The 27,624-nt window shown below is 40.1% G+C and overlaps 1 non-coding gene and 1 pseudogene across 1 annotated transcript; one reads left to right on the forward strand and one right to left on the reverse strand.

The window, feature by feature from the left end:
- Positions 1 to 317: 317 nt before the first annotated feature.
- LOC101041108 (large ribosomal subunit protein eL8 pseudogene) lies at positions 318 to 24,844 on the reverse strand (annotated as a pseudogene).
- LOC120365132 (U6 spliceosomal RNA) lies at positions 13,805 to 13,906 on the forward strand. The gene has a single exon (XR_005580151.1). It is a non-coding gene; the product is annotated as a U6 spliceosomal RNA (small nuclear RNA).
- Positions 24,845 to 27,624: the final 2,780 nt, after the last annotated feature.

Raw genomic sequence — 27,624 nt, forward strand, 5'->3', positions numbered from 1 at the left:
ACCAGCCTGGGAAATGAAAGTTGGGTCCTCAGCCCTGCCACCCTCTGCTGTCATTAGCTGATGCATTGTTTTTAGCTCAGGTTTTGATACGGTGGAAAGAATAGTCACTAGCGTTACTCAGACCTGCCAGCTCTCAGAGTCCTGGGTGGTTGAACTCGGAGAAAGGCCACATGAAGACACTTATAAGCACACATGATTCCTCTGAATTGTTTTACTTTCCTGTAATTGCTTTTGCTTTTAAAAATTGAAGAAGTTTTAAACAGGGCTTTCATTTGGCCATCCTTGCAATCCATGGGGGTCTAGTTTGGAATCTGACAACTGGAACAAAAAGAACCTTGAATCCGGTGCATGCCTTGGTTTTGGTGCTGCTGCTTCTCAAGATCCCCAGCAGGGATTAAGAAAGAACCCGGTGTGCATAGCAGATCCCCGAAATTGGCGGGCTTGACCTCCTGGCAAATTGCTGGATCTTTCCACTTTCTGTTCAGGGCCACTAAATGCTGAAATGTAGATGCATACCGAAATAAAAGCAATTCATTGTGTACTAAAGTTGTTTTTTTTAAATTTAGTATTTGTGTAAAACCACCTTTTGAAGCAGCAACTATCAAGTCTAAAAAGCAATTGATGTTTCCATTGATCTTTTTCCGGGGGAAAACCTTAGTTCTGAGGATTTAACATCCTCTAAGTGAAGTTTAACATAACAGTATTTCATAAGCAGCCTTTTTATTGTCAGACCATTGCCTGATTTTAATATAATTTTTAAAAAGTGTGTGTTAAAAAAATAGACAAAAATCATTAAGAAAATTAAAATGAGGCCGGGCACGGTGGCTCAAGCCTGTAATCCCAGCACTTTGGGAGGCCGAGGCGGGTGGATCACGAGGTCAAGAGATCGAGACCATCCTGGTCAACATGGTGAAACCCCGTCTCTATTAAAAATACAAAAAAATTAGCTGGGCATGGTGGCGCGTGCCTGTAGTCCCAGCTACTCAGGAGGCTGAGGCAGGAGAATTGCCTGAACCCAGGAGGCGGAGGTTGCAGTGAGCCGAGGTCGCACCACTGCACTGGAGCCTGGTGCCTGGTGACGGAGTGAGACTCTGTCTCAAAAAAAACACAAAAAAACAACAACAAAATCACGTGATTATCTGAACAGATGCAGCAAAAATACCTGAGAAAACATCCAGCCTCCTTTCATGATGAAAATACTCAACAAACTAGAAATTGAAGATGGACTTGCCGTTTCTATCCAACACTGTAGTGGAGGTCCTAACTAGGCCAATTAGGCAAGAGAAAGAAACAAAAGTCTTCCAGATTAGAAAGAAAGTTAAATTATCTCGATTCACAGATGACACGATTTTGTATGCAGGGAATCCACTAAAAAACTCTTATAAATGATTAAACAAGTACAGCAAGGTTATAGAACACAATATCAACATATAACTTTCAATTCTATTTCTAGATACTTGCAATAAATAACCCAGAAATGAATATAAGAAAACAATTCCTTTTAAAGTAGCATAAGAAAGAATAAAATATTTAGGAATGAATGTAACAAAAACTGCAAAACTTATACTCTGAAAACTGTAAACCCTCGTTGAAAGAAGCTGAAGAAGATCTAAATAATTATAAAAACATAACATGTTCACAGATCAAAAGACTTACTATTGTTAAGATAGCAATCCTTTAAAAACCTATCTACAGATTCAATCAAATCTCCATCAGCATCCCAGCTAACTTCTTTGCAAAACCTGACAAGCTGATTCTAAAACCGATAAGGATTGCAAGATGCCCAGAATAGCAAAAACAATCTTGAAAAAGAACAAAGTAGGAAGACCCACATTCCTTGATTTAAAAATTTACGTAAAAATAGCAACAGTTTTCAAGACAGTGTGGTACTGGCCAGGGTAGCTAGAATTAAAAAGAAGATAAGGAACACTGGTAAGGGTGTGAAAAAACTGGAACCCTCATACACACCTAGTCAGTATATAGAATGGTGCAGTTATTTTGAAAAATAGTCTGGCAGTTTCTTAAGAAGTTAAACATAGAGTTACTCTATGAGCCAGAAATTCCATTCCTAGGTTTCAATTCAAGAGAAATGAAAACATGCATCATGTAAAAACTCATACAAATGTTCACAGCAGCATTACTCATAATAGCTAAAAAGAGACATCAACTCAAATGTTCATTATCTGATCAATGCATTTAAACAGTATTCCTTAAACCTTTTCAAAAAGCTGGGTACAGTGGTAATGTGCCCTATAATCCTAGCTCCTCAGGAGGCTGAGGAGCGAGGATTGCCTGAGCCAAGACATTCAAAACCAGCCTGGGGAAAGTAGTGAGGCTCCTCACCTAAAAAAAATGGTCTCACTTGTTCTTTCAAAATTATTTTCAGTTCTGTGATGGTTTTCTGTCTTTCTTTTATTTCCTCCCTGTCTGTCATTTAGTATTTCATCTCCTTCGATTATCTGACCATCTTGATTGTATTATTGCATTGTGTTCTTTCACAAAAGCAACAATTGCTTCATTGTCTATTGATTTCAATTCATGGTAAAATCTTTGGCAACCCCAAACATTTGCAGGGCCTGGGGCAAGAGTAAAATAGAAACCCCCAGCCGTTTGTCTAAATTTAAAAGTTATAAGTCAAGTTTTGAAACTATTAAATAAAAGACATTTTGCTCTCTTTTTTTAACCAAAATACCTTTAAAACAGCATTAAAATATGCAGCGATGGTTTTATATGATTGAAATGCATTCAATATAGGTAATAACTAAATTTAGTTATTACTCTACATGTCTAGGTATTCGTTCATGGATAAGCAATGTTTGCATAAAAATAAAAGAAACAAATATATTTTATAAATTATATTTATGTCATGAGTTTTATTTTTGCCTTTATTTTAGCACAATCACAGTATCAACAAATGTTATACTGTTTTCACATAATTGCTGTTCCATCGAAGGTAATAATCTAAAGGATTACAGAAGAAACATTTTGTTCGAAGTGTACCAAATTTCCACAAAGGGGTACAGAATGTGTACACTTTGAACACAAAGAGAAGCAATAAAATCAGTGGGGCACTTAGCGGAAAACAATACTTTATTATGCAAAAGTTTTCTTTTGCTTTTGTGTTGAGAGGAACAACATGACAGGTTAATCGATTTGTCGTTTGTTTCCTGAAACGTCTGACACTCCAGTCCTCACTGCTCCATGCAGCAGTGTCAGTAGCAGTCAACCCATAAATCTGAACAAGAGTTGGGCACAGTTACCTATTGTTTTAAAGATATTGGGCAATAGATTTGGAGAAGCAATTTCCTGGCATTATACACAAAAAATTTAGAATTATTAGTCATGCCATGCTGACACGGAGCATCAAATGTAAAAGTGACAGAGCTGCCTGTGTGTTCTTTAATAAATGTGTGTGCTTGTGATATACGGGTCCCTCTGAAGCGTAGAACCCAAAGCATGGGCTACTTTTTTCTGGGTCAATGGGTGATACCGGGTATTTGGTACTTTTCCTCTTCTCTATACCATGTTTTTCTGGTTACTTTTCTTGTCTGATGCCATGTTTGACTGATCTTTTTCACATTTTTTTTTTCTCTAGTATCCTTATCTACCAGTGCAATGGTAAGTACTTCGGATCACACATCCTTGTCGGCTCTCTCTTGCAGCTGCTACGATCCCACCCCAGCCCGCTATGCCAACAGTCTATTCACATCACCTGTTGTCAACACTACTTAACTATTTTTATATTTGAGAATTTTCATCTGGTATCCAGTTTTGCTTAGTTTTATGGGTTGAATTGTATTCTCATGTAAGTAAAAAATATGTTGAAGTCCTAACTCCTGGTACTTCAGAATGTGACCTCATCTGGAATTAGGGTCATTGCAAATGTAATTGGTTAATATGGGGTCATACTGGGGTAGAGTAGGCTTCTGATCCCATCTTAATGGTATCCTTATAAGAAGACAGCCATGGGGGATCGAGACACACATGGAGAATGCCATGTTATGACTAAGGCAGAAATTGGAGTGATGCAACTGCAAACCAAGGCACACCAAAAACTGCCAGTAAATCACCACAAGCTGGGAAGAGGCAATTAGACTTCTCTGCAGTTTCCAGAGGAAGCAAAGCCCAGCTTACACCTTGATTTTGAACTTCGAGGTCCCAGAACTGGAGACAATGAGTATCTATTGTTTTGTGGTACTTTGTTATGACAGCGCCAGGAAACTAATACACAGTGTGTTTTACCCATCTCTTGTTCTGGTTCGTTTCTAAAAGATGAAACTTTGGATCCAAGATGTCATCAAGTTCATAGTGTCAGCAGTTCTCCACATTGGCAGTAGAATTGTGAGACTGGAGTTGTCTACATGATTGCCCCAAAAGGAATGGGTTTCTATTCCATCTACTAACTCACAAAAGATCCTGAATAAATAAATATATATATGAGAACTATTTTCATATATAGAGGCAACTCAATTTCTCCATAGCATAAGTGTGACTACAATATGGAAGGGTTTGAATTATTGTGAGATCATTGGTGTCCCTGCAAAGTTTTTGCATTCTTAGAAACAGAGGCTCCCTGTAAGTAAATATAACCAAGTTGTGGTAAAAGTCCATGATGCTCTCTCAGTCTTATATGGGGACACAGGCTTATGATGTCAGAAAAACATGGAATTCTGGTTTTGAGGACTGTGGAGGCCTCAATATAGTCATTATTCCATACCTGTCTACACTCCCACCACTCCTCACAAGGAGTAGCTCATTAGAGGGTGAATATTTTGTAAAAATGTGTATTCTTGGGGTTTCCACTTTGTATCAGGAAAGGCAAGAAGTGGAAGATAGCCTTTCAAATATGCTTAACTATTCTGAATCTATCATCATGACACTTGGCTTGTGCAAATCCCAAACATCCATTGATTAATAATAACATTCTCTGACAGCTACTTTCCCATATCTCTCCTCTTCTTTACCTACATAATATGTTTTAAAAATTAGATAGGGTCTTGCTATGTTGCCCAGGCAGGACTTGAACTCCCAGTCTCAAGCAATCCTTCTGCCTCAGCCTTCTGAGTAGCATGGATTACAGGTATATGTCACCATGTCCAGCTTCTCTGCTCTTCTTTGAAACAATACTCTTATTGCTATTATTATTGTGGTTTAAAAACACACAGACTTTTGTATTTACCATCTTTGTATTAGGCCATTCTTGCACTGCTTATAAAGAAATGCCTGAAACTGGGTAATTTATAAAGAAAAGAGGTTGAATTGGTTCACAGTTTGCAGGCTTTATAAGCATGGTGCCAACATCAGTTGGCTTCTGGGGAGGACTCAGGGAATTTTTACTCATGGTGGAAGGCAAAGTGGAAGCCTGCATGTCACATGGTGAAAACAGGGGCAAGATTGTGGGGAGAGGTGCCACACACTTTTAAATGACCAGATCTCACGAGAACTCAGATCAAGGGCTCACTTATCACCAAGGGGATGGCCTAAATGATTCACGAGGGAGCCACCCCCATGATCCAAACACCTCCAACCAAGCCGCATCTTGAACATTAGGGATTATATTTCAACATGAGATTTGAGTGGGGACAGATGTCCAAACGATATCATTCCATCCCTGCATCCCCCTTCTTTTGCTCTCCTAATATTGCAAAATACAATTATCCTTTCCCAATAGTCTCTCAAAGTCTTAACTTGTTCCAGCATTAACTCAAAAGTCCAAAATCTCAAACGAGACAAGGCAAGTCTTGTCCATCTATGAGCCAGCCTGTAAAATCAAACAAGTTATTTAGTTTCAACATACAATTGGAGTACCAGCATTGGGTAATATTTCCATCTCAAAAGGGAGAAAACAGCCAAAAGAAAGGAGTTACAGGCCTTATGCAAGTTAGAAACCCAGCACTGAACCTTAAAGCTTCAAAATAATCTCCTTTGACTTCATGTCCCACATCCAGGGCATGCTGATATGAGGGTTGGGCTCCCAAAGCCTTGAGCAGCTCTGCCCCTGTGGCTTTGCAGGGTTCTGCCCTAACAGCTGATCTCACAGGTTGTTGAGTGCATGCAGCTTTTCCCAGCACAGGGTGCAAGCTGCCAGTGGATCTACCACTCTGGGTTCTTGAGGACAGTGGTCTCCGCCACTAGGCAGTGCCCCAATTGGGACTCTGTGTGTAGGCTCAACCCCACATTTCCTCTCGGCACTGCCTAGCAGAGGTTCTTTGTGAGGGTTCTGCCCCTACAGTAGGCTTCTGCCTGGGCACCCAGGCATTTTCATACATCATCTGAAATACAGGTGAAGGCTGCTACACCTCATTCACTTTTCACCCCACAGGCTTAACACCATGTGGAAGGTACCAAGGCTTAGAGTGGCTTGCACTCTCGAGAGTGGTGGCATGAGCAGTATCTTGGGTCCTTTGAGCCAAGGCTTGAGCCAGAGTGGCCAGAATGTGGGGAGCAGTGTCCTAAGGCAGTGCAGGGTAATGGGGCCCTGGGCCTGGCCCATGAAACAATTTTTCCCTTCTAGGCCTTTGGGCCTGTGATGGGGGTGCTGCCGTGAAGGTCTCTGATTTTCCCCACTCTCTTAGATATCAGCACTTGGCTCCCTTTTAGTTATGCAAATATCTCTAGCAAGATGTTGCTCCATAGCCTTCTTGAATTTCTCTCTTGAAAAACCTTTACTCTTTGCCACGTGGCTAGGCTGCAAAATTTCCAAATATGCTGTCACCTTCCCGTCTTCTTCTGAGCCCTCCAAACTCTCCAACCTCTCTGCCTGTTACCCAATTCCAAAGTCAGTTCCACATTTGTAGATATCTTTACAGCAATGCCCTACTCCTCAGTACCAACGTTCTGCATTAGGCCATTCTTGCATTGCTACAGAGAAATATCCAAGACTGGGTACTTTATAAACAAAAGAGGTTTCACTGACTCTTGGTTGTGCAGGCTGTACAAGCATGGCACCAACATCGTTCAGCTTCTGGGGAGGCCTCAGGGAGCTTTGATTCATGGTAGAAGGTGAAGTGGGAGCTTGTACATCAGATGGTGAGAGCAAGAACGAGAGAGAGAGAGAGAGAGAGAGAGAGAGAGAGAGAGAGAGAGAGAGAGAGAGAGAGAGATGGAAGAGGTGGCACATACTTTTAAAGGACCAGATCTCATGCAAACTCAGAGCAAGAGCTTACTTATCACCAGGGGAATGGCCCAAATCATTCATGAGGGATCTACCTCCATGATCCAAACACCTCCCTCCAGGACCCACCTCCAACACTGCAGTTTGCATTTCAACATGGGATTTCGTTAGAGGCAAATAACCAAACAACAGGCCAGGTGCAGTGGCTCATGCCTGTAATCCCAGCACTTTGGGAGGCTGAGGCAGGTGGGTCATGAGGTCAAGAGATTGAGACCATTTTTTACTTAAAAGTGATTACATTTCAGTAGTGTTAAATATATTCACATTATTGTGCAACAGATATCTAGGATGCTTTCATCTTGCAAAACTGAAACTCTATACCCAAACACTAATTCCTCTTCTGCTGACCCCCAGCCCTTAAAAACCACCTTTCTGCACTCTGTTTCTATGATTTCTGACCACTCTACATACTTCATATGAGTAGAATAACATGGCATGTGCCCTTTTATGAATGGCTTATTTCACTTGACATCATGTCCTTGAAGATCATCTATATTGTAGTACACGACAGAATTCTTTATGGCTGCACAGTATTCCAGTGTATGAACATATCACACTTTCCTTATTCCTTCTTCTGTTGATGGACATTTGGGTTGCTTCCACCTCTTGGCTATTGTGAATAAGGCTACAGTAAACATGGGTGTGCAAGTATCCTTTGCACACCTTGCTTTCAATTATTCTGCAGGTATACTCAGATATGGGATTGCCAGATCATATGGTTTTCTATTTTTAATTTTTTGAGGAAACTCCATACTGTTTTCCACAGTGGCTGTGCCATTTTCCATGGCCACCACCAATACACAAGTGTTCCAACTTCTCCACATCCTCTCCAACATGTGTCATTTTCTGTTCTTTTGATAGTGGCCATACTGGTAGGTATGAAATAATATCTCATTGTGGTCTTGAATTTCTTTTTCTTTTTTTTTTTTTTTGAGACGGAGTTTTGCTCTTGTTACCCAGGCTGGAGTGCAATGGCGCGATCTCGGCTCACTGCAACCTCCGCCTCCTGGGTTCAGGCAATTCTCCTGCCTCAGCCTCCTGAGTAGCTGGGATTACAGGCACGCGCCACCATGCCCAGCTGATTTTTTGTATTTTTAGTAGAGACGGGGTTTCACCATGTCGACCAGGATGGTCCCGAACTCTCGACCTCTTGATCCACCCGCCTCGGCCTCCCAAAGTTTGAATTTTTTTTTTTTTTTTTTTTGAGACGGAGTTTCGCTCTTGTTACCCAGGCTGGAGTGCAATGGCACAATCTCGGCTCACCGCAACCTCCGCCCCCTGGGTTCAGGCAATTCTCCTGCCTCAGCCTCCTGAGTAGCTGGGATTACAGGCACGTGCCACCATGTCCAGCTAATTTTTTTTTTTGTATTTTTAGTAGAGACGGGGTTTCACCATGTTGACCAGGATGGTCTTGATCTCTTGACCTCGTGATCCACCCGCCTCGGCCTCCCAAAGTGCTGGGATTACAGGCTTGAGCCACCGCGCCCGGCCTGAATTTCTTTTTTAATGATTGGTGATGTTGAGCATCATTCTGTACATTTGTTGGACATTCATAAGTTCCTTATATATATGTTCTGGACATTAACCCCTTATCAGATACATAATTTGCAATTATTTTCTCCCAACCTATAGGTTTTCTTTTCACTGTTTCCTTTAGTGTGCTAAAGCACTTAAGTTTGATGTAGTCCCATTATCAATTACTGCTTTTGTTGCCAGTGTTTTTGGTGTCATATTCAAAAAATCATTGCCAAATCCAATGTCCTGACACCTTCCTCCCATAATTTTCTCCAGGAGTTTTATAGTTTTAAGTCATAGAGTTAGGTCTTTGATCCATCGTTTTAAACTTAATTTTTGTGGGGTAGGGTAAGAATTCAATGTCATGCTTTTGCATCCAGTTATCCCAATACCATTTACTGAAGAGACACCTTTCCCTATTGTATGGTCTAGGCATACTGCCAAAGTTTATTTGGCCATACATACAAAAGCTTATTTCTGGGCTCTCTATTCTGTTCCATGGGTCTATATATCTATCTTTATGCCATTATCACATCATCTTAATGACAGGTTTTTTTTTGTGGTATGTTTAAAAATCATTAAGTGTGAGGCCTCCTAGTCGGTCCTTTTTCAAGATTGTTTTGACTCTTTGGGGTCCCTGGAGGTTCCATATACAATTTAGATTTTTTTTCTCTTTTCTGTAAGGGATGCATTGGGATTTTCATAGATGCATTGGGATTTTCATAGCTACTGCATTGAATCTGTAAATCACTTGCATAGTATGACTATTTTAACAATATTAAGTCTTCCAAGCCATGAGCATGAGATGTCTTACTATTTATCTGTCTTTTTTTATTTCTTTACAATGTTTTGGAGTTTCGAGTGTACAAGTCTTTCATGTCTTAAGTATTTTACCCTTTATGTTATAGTATATGGTATGTGGTTTTTGTAATTTCCTTTCCTGGTCAATGTTAGTGCATAAAAACACAAATGATTGTTATGTGTTGACTTTATATCCTGCAATTTTGTTGAAAGTGTTTATTGTAATTTTTGTGGAATCTTTAGAATTTTCTAAATATGAGATCATACTGCCAGCAAATAGAGATAATTTTACTTCTTTTCCAATTTGGATGTCTTATATTTCTTTCTCTTGCCAAATAGCTCTTGCCAAACTTCCCATGTTAGATATTAGTGGTGAGAGGGCACATCCTTGCCTTATTCTTAATCTTGGAGGAAAAGCTTTCAGTCTTTCTCCATTGAGTGTGATGCTAGTATGGGTTTGTCTTATATGACCTTTATTATATTGAGGTAAGTTCCTTATATACCTTTTTTGTTGCATCTGTATTCATCAGAAATGTTAGTCCATAGCTTTCTTTTCTTTCTTTGTGTGTATGTATGTGTGTGTGTGTGTGCGAGCGCGTGTGCGTGTGTGTTTGTTTTGTTTCTGAGACACGGTCTCACTCCTGTTGCCCAGGCTGCAGTGCAGTGGCACAATCTCAGCTCAGCACACTGCAGAGTCAACTTCCTGCGCTCTGGGAATTCTCCCACCTCAGCCTTCTGAGTATCTAGAACTACAAGTGCATATCATACCTGGCTGATTTTTTTTTTTTTTTTTTTTGTATTTTTAGTAGAGATGGAATTTTGCCATGTTGCCCAGTTCAAGAACTCCTGGGCTAAAAAGATCCACCTGCCTTTGTCTCCCAAACTGCTAGGATTACAGGCATGAGCCACCATCCCTAGCCTCTTGTGTTTTATTTTATTCTGGTTTTGTTATCAGGTTACTACTGCCCTCAAAGACTGAGTTTGAGATTGCTCCCTCCTCTTCACTTCTCTGGAAGAGTTTAAAAAGAATTGGTATTTGTTCTTTAAATGTTTGGTGGAATTCTTTTGTGATGCCATCAGGTCCTGGGCTTTTCTTCATTGGGAAGGTTTTGATTAGCTCTTTAATTTTTTTACTCGTATTATGTTTATTCATATTCTTTATTTTTCATGATTCAGTCTTTGTAGGTGGTATTCCCCAAGGAATTTATCCATTTATTTGACGTGATACAATGTGTTGGCATACCTTTTCACAGCAGTCTCATAATCCTTACTTCTGTGACAACTGTTGTAATGCCCTCACATTTACTTCTAACTTTTTAAATTTTATTCTATTTTTTTAGAGACAGGGCCTTGCTATATTGTCCAGACTGGCCTTGAACTCCTGGGCTCAAGCAATCCTCCCACCTTGACCTCCCAAAATTCTGGAAGTACAGGTATGAGCCACTGTAACTGGCCTTCTAATTTTACTAATTTCAGTCTTCTCTCTTATTTTCTCAGTTGGTCTAGCTAAAGATTAGACAATTTCACTAACCTTTTTAAACAAAAACAACTCTTGGTGTCCTTGATGTTTTTCTATGTTATTTCTATTCTCTAATTCATTTACCTATGCTCTTAGCATTATTATTTCCTTCCTTCTGTTAACTTTGGGTTTAGTTTGTTGTTCTTTTCAAGTTCTTTGAAGTATGAGGTTAGGTTGTTGACTTGAGATCTTTCTTCTTTTTTAATGTAGGTGTTTACCACCATAAACCTCCCTCTCACTTCTACTTTCACTGCATTCCATAAGTGTGATATGTTGCATTTTTGCTTTCATTTGTTTCCAGATATTTTCTAAATTCACTTGTGTTTTCTTCCCTGATCCATTAAGAGGGCACTGCTTAGTTTCCACAAATCATGTACTTTCCTGTTTTCCTTCTGCTATTGATTTCTTGTTTTATTTCATTGTGATTGGAGAAGATATTTTATACGATTTCAATCTCCTTAAATTTGTCAAGATTTGTTTTATGGCTTAACATGTGATGTATCTTGGAGAATGCTCCATGAGTACATAAAGAATGTGTATTCTGCTGCTGTTGAGTGGACATCAGTTAGAGCCAACAGATCTGTTGTTCATGTCTTCTGTTTTGTTGTTGATCTTCTGTATGGTTGTTCTGGCCGTGAATGAAAGAGGAGTATTATGTCTCCTGCTATTACTATGTTGCTGTTAATTTCTTCCTTCAGCTCTGTCAATGCTTCACCTAATTGGGAGTTCTAATATTGGATGTGCATATATTTATAGTTGTTATATGTTCCTGGTGAATGGACCATTTATCATTACATAACATCTCTTGTCCTCCTGACAGTTTCTACTTAAAGACTATCTTGTCTAACATTACATATGGCCACCCCTGCTTTTAGGTTCCCATTTACATGGAATCTTTTTCTGTCCCTTTACTTTTAGCTTATGTGTGTCCTTAAGCATAAAGCAAGTCTCTTGTAGAAAGCATACACTTGGATCTTGTTTTTTAAAACATAGTCAATCTATATCTTTTAATTAGTGTGTTTAATGTATTTACATTTAAAGTAATTGCTCATAGGAAAGAACTCATTATTGCCATTTTGTTAATCGTTTTCTGTTTGTTGTGTAGATTTTTGTCCCCCCTTCTTCCCTTTTTTGTAGTGACATATTTTGATTCCCTTCTTATTTCCCTTTGTGTATATTCTGTAGATATTTTCTTTGTGGTTACCATTGCAGTTACATAAAACATCTAAACACTGTAACATTCTATGTTATGCTGCTAACAACTTACCTTCATTCATATGTAAAAACTCTGCTCCTTTACATCCTGCCCCTCTTCACTTTATGTTGTTAACAACAAAATTTTTCTCTTTTATAATGAGTATCCAGTAATATACATACTTAATTACTTCTAATTTTTTAAAATTCAATTTTTAAAAAAATTTTGAGATAGGGTCTCATTATACCATTCAGGCTGGAGTGCAGTGATGTGATCATGGCCCACTGCTGCCTCAAACTTCTGGGTTCAAGCAATCCTTTTGCTTCACCTACCCAAGAAGCTAGGACTACAGACATGCACCATCATGCCTGGCTCCTTTTTTTTTTTTTTTTTTTTTTTTTTTGTCTTTTTGAGAGACAGATGAGGTCTTGCTATGTTGCCCAGGACAGAAGAGCAACTATAAATTGATTGGTAAAAAAATACCCACAACCCTGTGAGAAAATGAGTAACAGACAATTGACTCAAAAAAGGAAATACCTATGGATTTTCAGCATATAAAAAGTTGCCAGGCCTGCCCAGCACTGCCTGCTCCATGGCAGAGTCCCAGCCTGCTTCTCCTATGTCCATCATTCCATGCAGAAGCACCATCAGCATGTCTGACAAACTGCCCTACACAGTCACTGACATCAGCCTGGACACAAGGCCCTGGACATTGTGGAGACTGAGATGGTGGGCCTGATATGTATGAGGAAGTTGTACTTGGCTCCAAGCCACTGAAAGGCACTGACGTCACCAGCTGCCTGCAAATGATGGTGGAGACCATTGCCCTCATTGAGACCCTCATTACCTCAAGTGCTGAGATGCAATGGCCCAGCTGCAATATCTTCTCTACCTAGAATTATGTGGCAGCTGCCATTGCCAAGGCTGGTATTCCAGTGTGTTCCTGGAAGGGTGAAAGAGATGACAAATACGTGTGGTGCATCAAGCAGATACTGTATTTCAAAGACAGGCCCCTCCACATGATTATCTCAACCAACTTCATTTACACCAAGTACCCACAGCTTCTGTCAGTCATCTGAGGCATCTTTGAAGAGACCGTGACTGGGTCCACGGAATGATGGCCAATGGGATCCTGAGGGTGCCTACCATCAATGTCAATGACTCCATCACCAAGAGCAAGTCTAACAACCTCTATGTCTGCCAGCAGTCCTGCATAAATGACATCAGGTGGGCTACAGACATCATGACTGCTGGCAAGGTAGCGGTGGTGGCGGGCTGTAGCAGTGTGGGCAATGGTTGTGCCCAGGCCCTGAAGGATTTGGGGGTTTCTCTCCTTTTCTGGATACTAACCACACAATTCCTCATGCATTATTTGCTTTCTGAGGCTTCAGTAGATGTCTAATTTCTCCAGCTTTTCTGGTTGTTTTCAGTGAGAGAGGAAGCCTAAACCACCAATTTTACCATTGCTTGAAACAGAGCTCTCTTTGTGGCCACCATTCTGGGTCAATATTTCCTGTTACAGTGTGTATTTTCAATGTATACATTTGAGCCTTCAGTTTGCAAAATTACATTTCAGTTTTCTACTAAGAATTTCAGTTGTGTGCTCACTTCGGCAGCACATATACTAAAATCAGAACGATACAGAGATTAGCATGGCCTCTGCGCAAGGATGACACAAATTCATGAAGCATTCCATATTTTTAAACTGGCTAGCAGTGTGCAGAAAGCAGAAACTGGACTCCTTCATGACACCTTACCCTAAAATTAACTCCAGATGGATTAAAGACTTAAACATAAGACCTAACACCATAAAAACCCTGGAAGAAAACCTAGGCAATATCATTCAGGACAGAGACATAGGCAAGGACTTCATGACCAAAACACCAAAAGCATTGGCAACAAAAGCCAAAATAGACAAAGGGGACCTAGTTAAACTTCAGAGCTTCTGTACAGCAAAAGAAACAATCATTAGAGTGAACCAGCAACCAACAGAATGGAAAAAAATTTTTGCAATCTACCCATCTGACAAAGAGCTAATATCCAGAATCTACAAAGAACTAAAACAGATTTACAAGACAAAAATAAACAAACCCATCCAAAAGTGGGAGAAGGATATGAACAGACACTTTTCAAAAGAAGACATATATGAGGCCAACAAACATGAAAAAATGCTCATCATCACTGGTCATTAGAGAAATGCAAATCAAAACCACATTGAGATACCACCTCACACCAGTTAGAATGGCAACCATTAAAAAATATGGAGACAACAGATGCTGGAGAGGATGTGGAGAAATAGGAACACTTTTACACTGTTGGTGGGAGTGTAAATTAGTTCAACCATTGTGGAAGACAGTGTGGCGATTCCTCAAGGACCTAGAAATAGAAATTCCATTTGACCCAGCAATCCCATTACTGGGTATATATCCAAAGGATTATAAATCATTCTGTTATAAAGACACATGCACACATATGTTCATAGCAGCACTGTTTACAATAGCAAAGACCTGGAACCAACCCAAATACCCATCGATGATAGACTGGACAGGGAAAATGCGGCACATATACCATGGAATACTATGCAGCCGTAGAAAACGACGAGTTTGTGTCCTTTGCAGGGGCATGGATAAATCTGGAAACCATCATTCTCAGCAAACTGACACAAGAACAGAAAATCAAACACCACATGTTCTCACTAATAGATGGTTGTTGAATAATAAGAACACATGGACACAGGGAGTGGAGCATCACACACTGGGGTCTGTTGTGGGGGGCCAAGGGAGGGACACAGTGGGGGTGGGGAGGTCGGGGAGGGATAACATGGGGAAAAATGCCAGATGTAGGTGATAGGGGGATGGAGGCAGCAAACCACATTGCCATGTGTGTACCTATGCAACAATCCTGCATGATCTGCACATGTACCCCAGAACCTAAAGTACAATAAAAAAATTAAATTAAAAAAAAAGAATTTCACTAGCCACGGTTAGATTTCCTTTGCCTACCTTCTTCTATTTCTGTAACTCAGTGGTGCTCAGCTTCCTTTTTTTTTGAGACGGAGTTTCGCTCTTGTTACCCAGGCTGGAGTGCAATGGCGCGGTCTCGGCTCACCGCAACCTCCGCCTCCTGGGTTCAGGCAATTCTCCTGCCTCAGCCTCCTGAGTAGCTGGGATTACAGGCATGTGCCACCATGCCCAGCTAATTTTTTGTATTTTTAGTAGAGACGGGGTTTCACCATGTTGACCAGGATGGTCTCGATCTCTTGACCTCGTGATCCACCCGCCTCAGCCTCCCAAAGTGTTGGGATTACAGGCTTGAGCCACCGCGCCCGGCTCAGCTTACTTTTTAAAAAGGTTTAAGAACTATTGTTTTTTAAAAAGGGATTTAGGATGCTGAGGCAGGAAAGTTACCTGAGGCCAGCAATTTAAAACCAGCCTGGGGAATGTAGTAAGACTCTCCACCTCAAAAACCAAAAATGGACTCACTTGTTCTTTCAATATTGTTTTTAGGCCAGGCACAGTGGTTCACACCTGTAACATCAGCATTTTGGGAGGCTGGGGTGGGCAGATCACTTCAGGCCAGGAGTTTGAGACCACCCAGGCTAACATGGCAAAACTGTATTTCTACCAAAAATAGAAAAAACAAAAACAAAAACAAAAAAGAGCTAGGCATGGTGGCACACACTTGCAGTTCTAGCTACTTGGGAGGCTGAGGGAGGAAAATCACTTGAGCCCAGGAGGCGAAGGTTGTGGTGAGCTGAGATCATTCCATTGCACTCCAACCTGGGTGTCAGAGTAAGACTCCGTCTCAAAAAAAAAAAAAAAAAAGAAAAAGAAAAAGAAAAAAAAGAAACAAAAATTCATTTCTGTGATGCTTTTCCTTTTATTTCCTCCCTCAGTCTGTCATTTCTTACTTCATCTCCTTCAAATGTTGTATTTTTGCATTGTGTTCTTTTACAACAGCAATAATTGCCTCATTGTCTACTGATTTCAATTATAGTAAAAACAGTTGACAGTCCCACTCTTTATGTTTGCAGAGCCTGGGGCAAGAGTAAAAAGGGAACCCCTCAGCCATATGTCTAAATGTAAAGGTTATAAATCAAGCTTTGGAGCTATTTTTAAAAAGCGCATCCTTTTGGATGATTTTCATATGATTGAAACACAGTCAATATAAAAGAGAACTAAATTTAATGATTAGTGCACATGTCTAGAATTCTGTTCATGGATAAGCAACGTTTGCATAATAAACACACGTATTTCATAAATAATATTTATTCCTTTTTTTGCCTTCTTTAGTACAATCACAATATATCTCAATGAATGTTATACTGTTTTCACAAAATTTCTGTTCCATTGACAGAAATGATCTAAATGATTACAAAAGAAACATTTTATTCAAAGTGTACCAAATTGCCACACAGGTACAAAATATGTACAGTTTGAACACAAAGAGAAGCAACAAAACCAGTGGGGTACTGAGTGGAAAACAATACTTTATTATACAAAAATCTTTTGCTTTTGTGTTGAAGAAAAATATGACAGGTTAATTACTTTGTCATTTCTGTTTCCTGAAATTTCTGACACTTTAATCCCCACTGCTCTATGCAGCAGTGTCAGTAGCAGTCAACCCATAAATCTGATTAATAGTTGGACAGAGTTACCTATTGTTTTAAAGATATTGGGTAACGGATTTGGAGAAGCATTTCTCTGGGGACCAAATGGTGTTCACAAAAAGTTAAGAATTATTAGTCATGCCGTACTGACACTGAGCACCAAATGTAAAAGTGACAGAGCTGCCTGGGTATTCTTTAATAAATGTGTGTGCTTGTGATACATGGGTCCCTCTGGAGTGTGGAACCCAGAGCAGGGACCCTTTTTTCTTAGTCAATGCATAATACTGGTATTTGGTACTTTTTGTCTTCTCTATACCATGCTTTTCTGGTTACTTTTCTTTGTCTGATACCATGTCTTACTGCTCTAACATTTTTTTCCCTCTAGTATCCTTATCTGCCAGTGCAATGGCAAATACTTCAGATCACATATCCTCGTTGGCTCTTTCTAGGAACTGCTACAATCCCTCCCCAGCCCACTATGCCAACAGTCTATTCATACCACCTGTTGTCAACACTACTTAACTATTTTTACATTTGAGTATCTTCATCTGGTATCCAGTTCTGCTTGGTGTTATGGGTTGAATCATGTCCCCATATAAGTAAAATATATATTGGAGACTTAACTCTTAGTACTTCAGAATGTGACCTCATCTGGAATTAGGGTCATTGCAAATGTAATTGGTTAATATGGGGTCATACTGGAGTAGAGTAGGCTCCTGATCCCATCTTAATGGTATCCTTATAAGAAGACAGCCACGGGGGATAGAGACACACATGGAGAATGCCATGTTATGACTAAGGCAGAGATTGGAGTGATGCAACTGCAAACCAAGGCACACTAAAAACTGCCAGTAAGTCACCACAAGCTGGGAAGAGGCAATTAGACTTCTCTGCAGTTTCCAGAGGAAGCACAGCCCTGCTTATACCTTGATTTTGAACTTCTAGGTCCCCAAACTGAAGAGATAATGAGTATCTATTGTTTTGTGGTAATCTGTTATGACAGCACTAGGAAACTAATACATAGTGTTAGTTTTACCCATGGGTTGTTTCTAAAAGAAGATGAAACTTTGGATCCAAGATGTCATCAAGTTCATAGTGTCAACAGTCCTTCACATTTGCAGAATTGTGAGACTGGAACTGTCTACATGACTGCCCCAAAAGGAATGGGTTTCCATTGTATCTACTAACCCAAAAAGATCCTGAATAAATAAATATATATGAGAAGTATTTTCATATATAGAGGCAACTAAACTTCTCCATAGTGAAAGTGTGACTGCAATATGGAAGGGTTTGAATTATTGTGAGATCATTGGTGTCCCTGCAAAGTTTTTGCATTCTTAGAAACAGAGGCTCCTGTAAGTAAACATAACCAAGTTGTGGTAAAAGTCCATGATGTTCTCTCAGTCCTATATGGGGACACAGGCTTATGATGTCAGAAAAACGTGGCATTCTGTTTTCCATTCAGTACTGTGGAGGCTTCAATATAGTCATGATTCCATACCTTTCTATACTCCCACTACTCCCCACAAGGAGTAGCATACTGGAGGGTGAATATTTTGTAAAAATGTGTACTTCTTGAGGCTTCAACTTCATATAAAGAAAGGCAAGAAGAGGAAGGTGGCCTTTCAAAAGTTGCTTAAGCATTCCAAATCTATCATCATGGCACTTGGCTTGTGCAAATCCCAAACATCCATTGCTTAATAAAAACATTCCCTTCTAGTTACTTTTCTATTTTTCTTCTCTTCTTAATTTTTAAAAATTAGAGTCTTACTATGTTGCCCAGGCTGGACTTGAAGTCTTGGGCTCAAGAAACCCTTCCTCTCAGCTTCCTGAGTAGCATGGACTACAAGTGCATGACGCCGTGTCCAGCCTCTCTGCTCTTCTTTACAATATGCTTATTACTATTACTATTGCAGTAAAAATAGAAAACACATAGCATTATATTTACTATCTTAATCATTTTTACCTAAAACGATTAATTTCAACAGTGTTGAATGTATTCAAATAGTTGTGCAATGGATCTCTAGAATGTTTTCATCTTGCAAAACTGGAACTCTAAATCCACAAAACACTAAGTCCCTCTTCCCCCAACCCATAGACCATAAAAACTACCTTTCTACAGTGTTTCTATGATTTCTGACCACTCTAAAATACTCCATATGAGTGGAATCATATAGTATCTATCCTTTTATGAATGGCTTAATCATGTCCTTGAGGATCACTCATAATGTGGCACATGACAGAATTTCTTTTTAAGGGTGCATAGTATTCCATTGTATAAATACACCATTCATCTGTTGATGGACATTTGGGTTGCTTCCATCTCTTGGCTATTGTGAATAATGCCACAATAAACATAAGTGTGCAAGTATCATTTAGAGACCTCGCTTTCAATTATTTTGTATGTATATCCAGTAATGGTATTGCTAGATCATATGGTTTTTCTATTTTTAATTTTTTGAGGCACCTCCATACTGTTTCCCACAATGGCTGTACATTACCACCATCAATGCACAAGGATTACAACTTCTCCATATCGTCTCCAACATGTATTAATTTCTGTTCCTTTGATAGTGGCCATAATGATGTGTATGAGGTAATACCTGGTTATGGTTTTGATTTCCATTTCTTTAATGATTTGTGATATTGAGCATCATTCTGTGCACTTATTGGTTATTTGTATATGACCTCTGGAGAAATGTCTGTTCATGTCCTTTATCAGTTTTTAACTTGGGGTTTTTTTTGTCACTGAGTTGTAAGTTCCTGGGGAGACTCATTTCCCTATTGTGGAAAAGTGTGGTCTAGGTACACTGCCAAAGTTCATGTGGTCACATGCACAACAACTTCTCTCTGGGCTCTCTGATCTGTTCCATTGGTTTATATATCTACCTTTATGCCATCATCACGTCATCTTAATTGCAGTTTTTGTGGTATGTTTTGAAAACATTTAAGCATAGGCCTTCTGCTTGGTCCTTTTTCAAGATTGGCTTGCCTACTTGAGGTCCCTTGAGGATCCATATATAATTTAGAACTTTCGGTATTTTCTGTAAAAAATGCATTGGGATTTTGATAGATATTGCATTGAATCTGTAGATTGCTTTAGGTAGTATGGATATTAAGCCTGGATACTTTAATAATATTAAGCATTTTAACAATATTAAGCCCATTAAGCATGGGCTCTTAAATCCATTTATCTGCATCTTTTATTTCTTTACAATGTTCTGTAGTTTTCAGTGTACAAGTCTTTCGTGTCCCAAGTATTTTTTTCTTTTTTGTATTATAGCATATGGGATGTATTTTTAATTTCCTTTTCTGATTTAACACAAACAATTTTTTTTTTTTTTGAAACTGAGTTTCGCTCTTATTACCCAGGCTGGAGTGCAATGGCACGATCTCGGCTCACCGCAACCTCCGCCTCCTGGGTTCAGGCAATTCTCCTGCCTCAGCCTCCTGAGTAGCTGGGATTACAGGCACGTGCCACCATGCCCAGCTAATTTTTTGTATTTTTAGTAGAGACGGGGTTTCACCATGTTGACCAGGATGGTCTCGATCTCTTGACCTTGTGATCCACCAGCCTTGGCCTCCCAAAGTGCTGGGATTACAGGCTTGAGCCACCGCGCCTGGCCAACACAAATGATTTTTATGTGTTGACTTTGTGTCTTGCAATTTTGCTGAAATTATTAGTTGTAATTTTGTGGCATCTTTAGAATTTTCTAAATATGAGAGCATAGTGTCAACAAATAGAGGAAATTATATCTCTTTTCCAATTTGGATGTCTTGTATTTCTTTTCCTTGCCTAACAGCTCTTGCCAGACTTCCCACATTAAATATTAGTGGTGAGAGGGGACAACCTCACCTTATTTCTAATCTTAGAAGAAAAGCTTTCAATCTTTCTCCACTGAGTGTCATATATGAAACTACATATATAGAGAGACAGGGTCTTGCTATGTTGCCCAGGCTGGAATGCAGTGGCTATTCACAGGCATGATTCCACTACTGATCAGCATGGGTGTCTTGACCTGCTCCTTTTCTGACCTGGGTGGTTCACCCCTCCTTAGGCAACCTGATTGTCCCCTACTCTAGGAGGTCACCATATTGATGCCCAAGTTAGTAGACACCTGATTAGCATAGCACAGTATAGCCCAGAACTTCTGGGCTCAAGTGATCCTCCTGCCTCAGCCTCCTGAGTAGCTGGAAATACAGGCATATGCAACCATGCCAGGTGACTTTTCTTATATTGAGGTAAATTCCTTATATACTTATTTTGTTGCTACTGTATTAATCCAAAATGTTGGGCCACAGTTTTCTTGTTGTGTTTTTGTCTGTTTTCAGTATTAGAGTACTGCTATAAGCTCCTCTCTCACTTCTACTTTTGCTGCATCCCATAAGTGTGGAATGTTGCATTTTTGCTTTCGTTTCCAGATATTTTCTAAATTCACTTGTGTTTTCTTCTCTGACCCATTCATTAAGAGGGCACTGCTTAGTTTCCACAAACTTGTGGACTTCCTTATTTTCCTTCTGCTATTGATTTCTTGTTTTATTTGTGATTAGAAAAGATACTTTGTATAATTTCAACCTCCTTAAATTTGTCAAGATTTGTTTTATGGCCTAACATGTGGTCTATCTTGGAGAATGCTCCAAGAGTACTTAAGAATATGTATCCTGGGGCTGGGCACGGTGGCTCACACTTGTAATCCCAACACTTTCAGAGGCCGAGGCAGGTGGATCATGAGGTCAGGATATTGAGACCATCCTGGCCAACATGGTGAATCCCTGTCTCTACTAAAATACAAAAAAGTTAGTAAGGTGTGGTGGTGGGCATCTGTAGCCCCAGCTACTAGGGAGGCTGAGACAGAATTGCTTGAAGCTGGGATGCAGAGGATACAGTGAGCTGAAATCGCACCATTGCACTCCAGCCTGGGGACAGAACGAGACTCGGTCTCAAAATAAAAAAAAAGTGTATTCTGCTGTTGTTGAGTGGACATCAGTTAGAGCCAACTAGTCTATACTGTTGTTCATGTCTTCTGTTTTGCTGTTGAACTTCTGTATGGTTGTTCTGGCCATAAATAAGAGTATTATGTCTCCTGTTATTATTGTGTTGCTGTTAATTTCTTCCCTCAGTCCTATCAACTCTTCACCTATTTGGGAGTTCTAATATTAGATGTGCATATATTTATCGTTGTTGTATGTTCCTAATGAATGGACCCTTTATCATTACACAACATCCTTTCTTATCCTCCTGACAGTTTCTACTTAAAGACTATCTTATCTAATTTTACATATGGCCACCCCAGTCTTTAGCTTCCCATTTATGTGGGAGTGTTTTCCATCCCTTCACATTTAGATTTTGTGTGTCCCTAAGTCTAAGGTAAGTCTCTTGTAAAGAGCATACAGTTGGATCTTTTTTAAAAAATCCATTCAGTCAGTCCATGTCTTTTTTTTTTTTTTCTTTTTTCTTTTGAGACGGAGTTTCGCTCTCGTTACCCAGGCTGGAGTGCAATGGCGCGATCTCGGCTCACCGCAACCTCCGCCTCCTGGGTTCAGGCAATTCTCCTGCCTCAGCCTCCTGAGTAGCTGGGATTACAGGCACGTGCCACCATGCCCAGCTAATTTTTTGTATTTTTAGTAGAGACGGGGTTTCACCATGTTAACCACGTTGGTCTCGATCTCTTGACCTTGTGATCCACCCGCCTCGGCCTCCCAAAGTGCTGGGATTACAGGCTTGAGCCACCGCGCAGTCCATGTCTTTTAATTAACATGTTCATCACATCTACCTTTAAAGTAATTGCTGATAGGAAAGAACTCACTATCGCCATTTTGCTGTTTTCTGTATGTCATGTAGCTTTTTTGTCCCTACTTTCTTCCCTTGCTGTCCTCTTTTTTGTCTTGTGTGCGTTTGTTTTTTTTGTAATGACATGCTTTGATTCACTTCTCATTTCCCTTTGTGTATATTTTGTAAGTATTTTCTCTGTGGTTACTATTGCAATTAAACACTTTAACATTCTAATGTTCTATTTGAAACAGCTAACGACTTTATTCATGTATAAAAACTCTACTCTTTCATATCTCTGCCCCCTCCACTTTGTAATAACACAATTTTTCTCTTTTTATAATGAGTATCCATTCACTCACATATATAATTACTTTTTTACACTTTCATTTTTTAATATTCAAAACTGGTGCCTGGGCATGGTGGTGCATACCTGTAGTCCCAGGAGGGTGAGGCAGGAGGATTGCTTGAGGCCAAAATTCATGACCAGCTTAAGCAACAAAGCTAGAACCCATCATTAAAAATAATAAATGATAAATTTTGTGCTGGAATTAAAAGTGATTTACACAACTACATTACAATATTATAGGACTGTATATATTTCTATGCATTTACCTTATCAGGAACTTCTATACTTGGAATATATCATCCTATTCCCTTCTAGTCTGCAAGGTTTCTGCTAAGAAACCTGCTGTTAATTGATTAGGAGCCCTCTGGTACATGATGAGTGCTTTTCTCTTGCTGCTTTAATGGTTCTCTGTTTTTGATAGTTTGTTATGATGTGTGTTGGTGGTCTCTTAGATTTATCTTTGCTGGCATTGAGTTTCTTTTATATGTCAATTTCTCTCATATCTAGGAATTTTTTTTTGCTGTTATTTCTTCAATAACAGCAATGTGTCTTTTTCTCTCTTTATTTTCCTTCTGAAACTCTCATAATGTTGTTCTATTTGATGGTGGCCCATAAGCCCCTTAGGCTTTCCTCATGTTTCTTCATTCTCCTGTGTCTCAGCAATTTTGAAAGTTCTGTCTTTGAGTTCACTGATTATTTCTTCTGCTTTTCCAAGTCTGTTCAATCCCTCTAGAGATATTTTGTCAATTCACTTATTATATTCTTCAGTTCCAGAATATGGTTGGTACTTCTTTACAGTTTCTGTCCCTTTAATGATATTTTCAATCTGTTTATGCATCATTTTCTTAGTTTTGTTTACTATCTATGCTCTATTTTAATTAGGCATTCTCATAACAATATTTCTGAATTATTTGGCACCTCATTTACCTCCATTTATTTCAAGTGGATTTCTGGAAATTTAACTGGTTTCTTAAATGTGCCGTGTTTCTATTTCTTTGTATGTCTCATTAATTTTTTTTTTTTCCACTGGCTGAAGGAAAATTTTTATTATTTTTTACAAGAAAATTTTACAATTTAACCCAGTTTTGTGGCCAGTTCTTTGGCCTTTGCCTTTTCGAGCTTGGCGATGCGAGCCACAGACTTGGGACCCAGGACATTGCCTCCCCAGTGACGTCGGATCTCATCATATCTATCATTATAATTTGTGCGGACAGCTTCCACCAACTTGGCCAAAGCACCTTTGTCTTCCGAGTTCACGTGTGTGAAGGCGACAGTGGTGCAGGTCTTCCTGTGGATCAGACGTCCCAGTCTTGCCTTCCCCTTGATTATGCAGTAAGGGACTCCCATTTTATGACACAGGGCAGGCAAGAAGACAACGAGCTCAATAGGGTCCACATCGTGGGCTATCACCACCAGCTGGGCTTTCTTCTTTTCTACCAAACTGGTGACGGTGTTAACTCCTGCTCGGAGGACAGGTGGTCTCTTAGTGGGGACGTCCCCTTTGCCAGCCGCTTTCTTCTCGGCCCGGGCCAACAGCCTCTGCTTCTTTTCTTTCTTTGTTTCCGTTCTATACTTGTGGGCCAGCTTAAGCAGCTGAGTAGCTGTTTGGCGATCCAGCGCCTGGGTGAACTGGTTAATTGCAGGGGGCACTTTCAGCCGCTTATAAAGGATGGCTCTTTGCCGCTGCAACCTGATATAGCGGGGCCATTTCACAAAGCGGGTGAGGTCTCTTTTGGGCTGGACGTCTTGTCCAATCCCAAAATTTTTCGGCCTTTTCTCAAATAGTGGATTCACCACTTTCTTGGCCTCCTGCTTCTTCACGACAGCAGGGGCCGGAGCCACCTTCTTCCCCTTGGCTTTCTTTCCTTTCGGCATCTTGGCCGTCGGGTAGAGAGCATGTCTCATTAATTTTTGTTGGGATTTTAGTATTGAAGAATCAGCCATCTCACCCAGATTTGCTGATCTCGTTTTCTTTATCAAAGATTTTCTTCATTCAGCCTGGCTAGAGATTCTGCAGGCTTCTTAAGCCTTTTCAGAAAATGCATCCTCTTTAGGCTCATGTGTGAATCTACTTGAAGAGGTTTGCGGGATTTCTAATCAGAAGCTCCCCATGCAATACTGTGGCATCTTGGGTGCTATATAGCAAGTCATGGTACTGGAGCTTCGCCTAGTGTCTGTCTGCGGTACTGCAGACTCCAGAGCAGCTTGTTCCCAGAGATTACAGCTGGTGCCTGGTTCCTGTTAGTGCTCAGATTGAGACAATACAGAAACCAGTCCCTCAGCCAGGTCCCTAAAACTTAGAATGTTGGATATATGTTGAATTCCTTTCTCTCTTCAGGTAGAAGATAGAAATTTGAAGATTTCCTTCCAATTGCTTCATGCTGTGCAGGGGTTGGGGGCTGGGAGGCTCTGGCAAGAGACAGGGCACTGAATTTTCCTACTGACTTTGATGCCATTGATTGTTGTCTAACCTGTGGTAAAGCAACCTGTAACTGGTTTCTGGATTTCTCACAGAGGAATTTGGTTGGTCTATCATTGTTAAATTCATTTATCCATGATAGAAGAAGGGTCTTGGGCTTACTCTTTTAAAGACCATTTCTGGGATGGGCACAGTGGCTCATGCCTGTAATCTTCACAATTTGGGAGGCCAAGGCAGTAGGGTAACTTGAGTCTAGAAGTTCAAGACCAGTCTGGGAAAGATAGTAAGACCTCATCTCTACAAAACATTTTAAAAATATACCAGGCACGGTGGTGAATGGTTGTAGTCCCAGCCACTTGGAAAGCTGAGGTGGAAGGATTGCTTGAGCCTGCACCAATCCTTCCACTTGAAGGTTTGGTTGAGGCTGCAATGAGCCATAATCGCATCACTGCACTTCAGCCTGGGAGACAGGGCGAGACCCAATCTCCGTAAAACAAAAAAGACTGTTTCCACTTTCTTCCCACTTATTCTCTCCTCAGTTCACTCAGATGACCCTTTTGTCCTCACCACTCAACTCAAACCATACTACTCAGCCACTAATGAACTTAATTGTCAAATCAAATGCTCAATTCAATCTTCATCTCAGTCCATCCTTCAGTAGTATGCCAGGCACTTAATGTTTTTTCCTCTTTTATGAAACTCTGGTTCAAGGTCTCCCCACTTAAAAAATTTTTTTCTCCTTCTCTCAGCTCTCTTACCTCACAGGCTGTCCCCTCAGACTTCTTTATTAAATCATTCTAATTTTCTCTATCTTAAACATAGGCGCGCCCCAGGGTTCAGCCTGCTTACCTTTTAACTATCATTCAGTGAGCTCATCTGGTCCCACTCCTTTAGGTACTATTTATACACCCATACTTCCCACAATTCTATCTCTAGCCCTGACACTGACCTTGAATTCCCAATATGCATATTCAAATAACTACTTGAGGTGTCCAGTTGGTGGTCTGTTTTCTCAAACTCAACATATCCAGCATAAAATTTTTGATACCTACCCCCCTCAAAAGTTTCCACCCTGTTCCCCAATCTTCTTTTATTTCAGTATTAGATGACTTATTTTTTTCCTTCTTCCTTTTCTTAGGTCAAAAACTTTGGAGATTTTTTTTTCTCATATTCACCTATACAGCAGCAGATGAAGTTAGGTTTACCTTAAAAATAAACTTAGAATCTTTGTTTCCACTGCTATTACCCTAATCTAAGAAACTATACTTTTTTCTTTTACCCATATTAAAGCCTTTGCTTTAATTCCAATTGGTCCACCTGCTTCCACAAGTGTTCTCTAACAGCTTATTTTTCAAATAGCAAACAGTGATAAAATGTAGGGTTATACCTTATCTGCTCATACCCTTCCAAATTTTGTCATACCATGAAAAAAGCTGAAATATTTATCATTCTCTATAAAGCCCTACAAAATTATGTCCCCAAATATCTTCATGAACCCATTCTTCTCTTCCTTCATTCTACCAGCCTTTTGCTGCCTCAATTACACTTTAGTGCACTTGCAGTATTACTTCTGCAAGAATGTTTTCTCTGGCCAGGCATGGTGGCTAACACCTATAATCCCAACACTTTGAGAGGCCAAGGTGAGTGGATCACCTGAGGTCAAGAGTTCAAGACCAGCCTGGCCAACATGGTGAAACCCCGTCTCTACTAAAAATATAAAATATTAGTCAGCATGGTGGTGGGCGCCTGTAATCCCAGCTACTCTGGAGGTTGAGGCAGGAGAATCACTTGAAACCAGGAGGCAGAGGTTGCAGTGAGCCGAGGTAGTGCCATTGCACTCCAGCCTTGGCAACAAGAGTGAAACTCTGCCTTAAAAAAAAAAAAAAAAAAAAAAAGGTTTCCTCCCTGATAGCCACATGGCTATCACTCCCTCTCTATTTTTTCAGTTCTGTCCAAACCACACCCTATAAGGCTCTTCCCTGACAAACATATGTATTAATACCTTGGTTTCATACTGCTTAATTTTTTTTTTTTTTTTTTTTGGAGACGCAGTCTTAATCTGTCACCCAGTGCCCTGGCTGGAGTGCAGTGGTGCCGTCTCGGCTCACTGCAGCCTCTGCCTCCTGGGTTCAAGCAATTCTCCTGTCTCAGCCTCCCAAGCAGCTGGGACTGCAGGTGTGCACTGCCACGCCTGGCTAATTTTTTTGAATTTTTAGTAGAGATGGGTTTCACCATGTTGGCCAGGATGGTCTTGATCTCCTGACCTCGTGATC

This window comes from Saimiri boliviensis, chromosome 7 (genome assembly GCF_048565385.1).
Source record: "Saimiri boliviensis isolate mSaiBol1 chromosome 7, mSaiBol1.pri, whole genome shotgun sequence".
Taxonomy (NCBI): Eukaryota; Metazoa; Chordata; class Mammalia; order Primates; family Cebidae; genus Saimiri; species Saimiri boliviensis.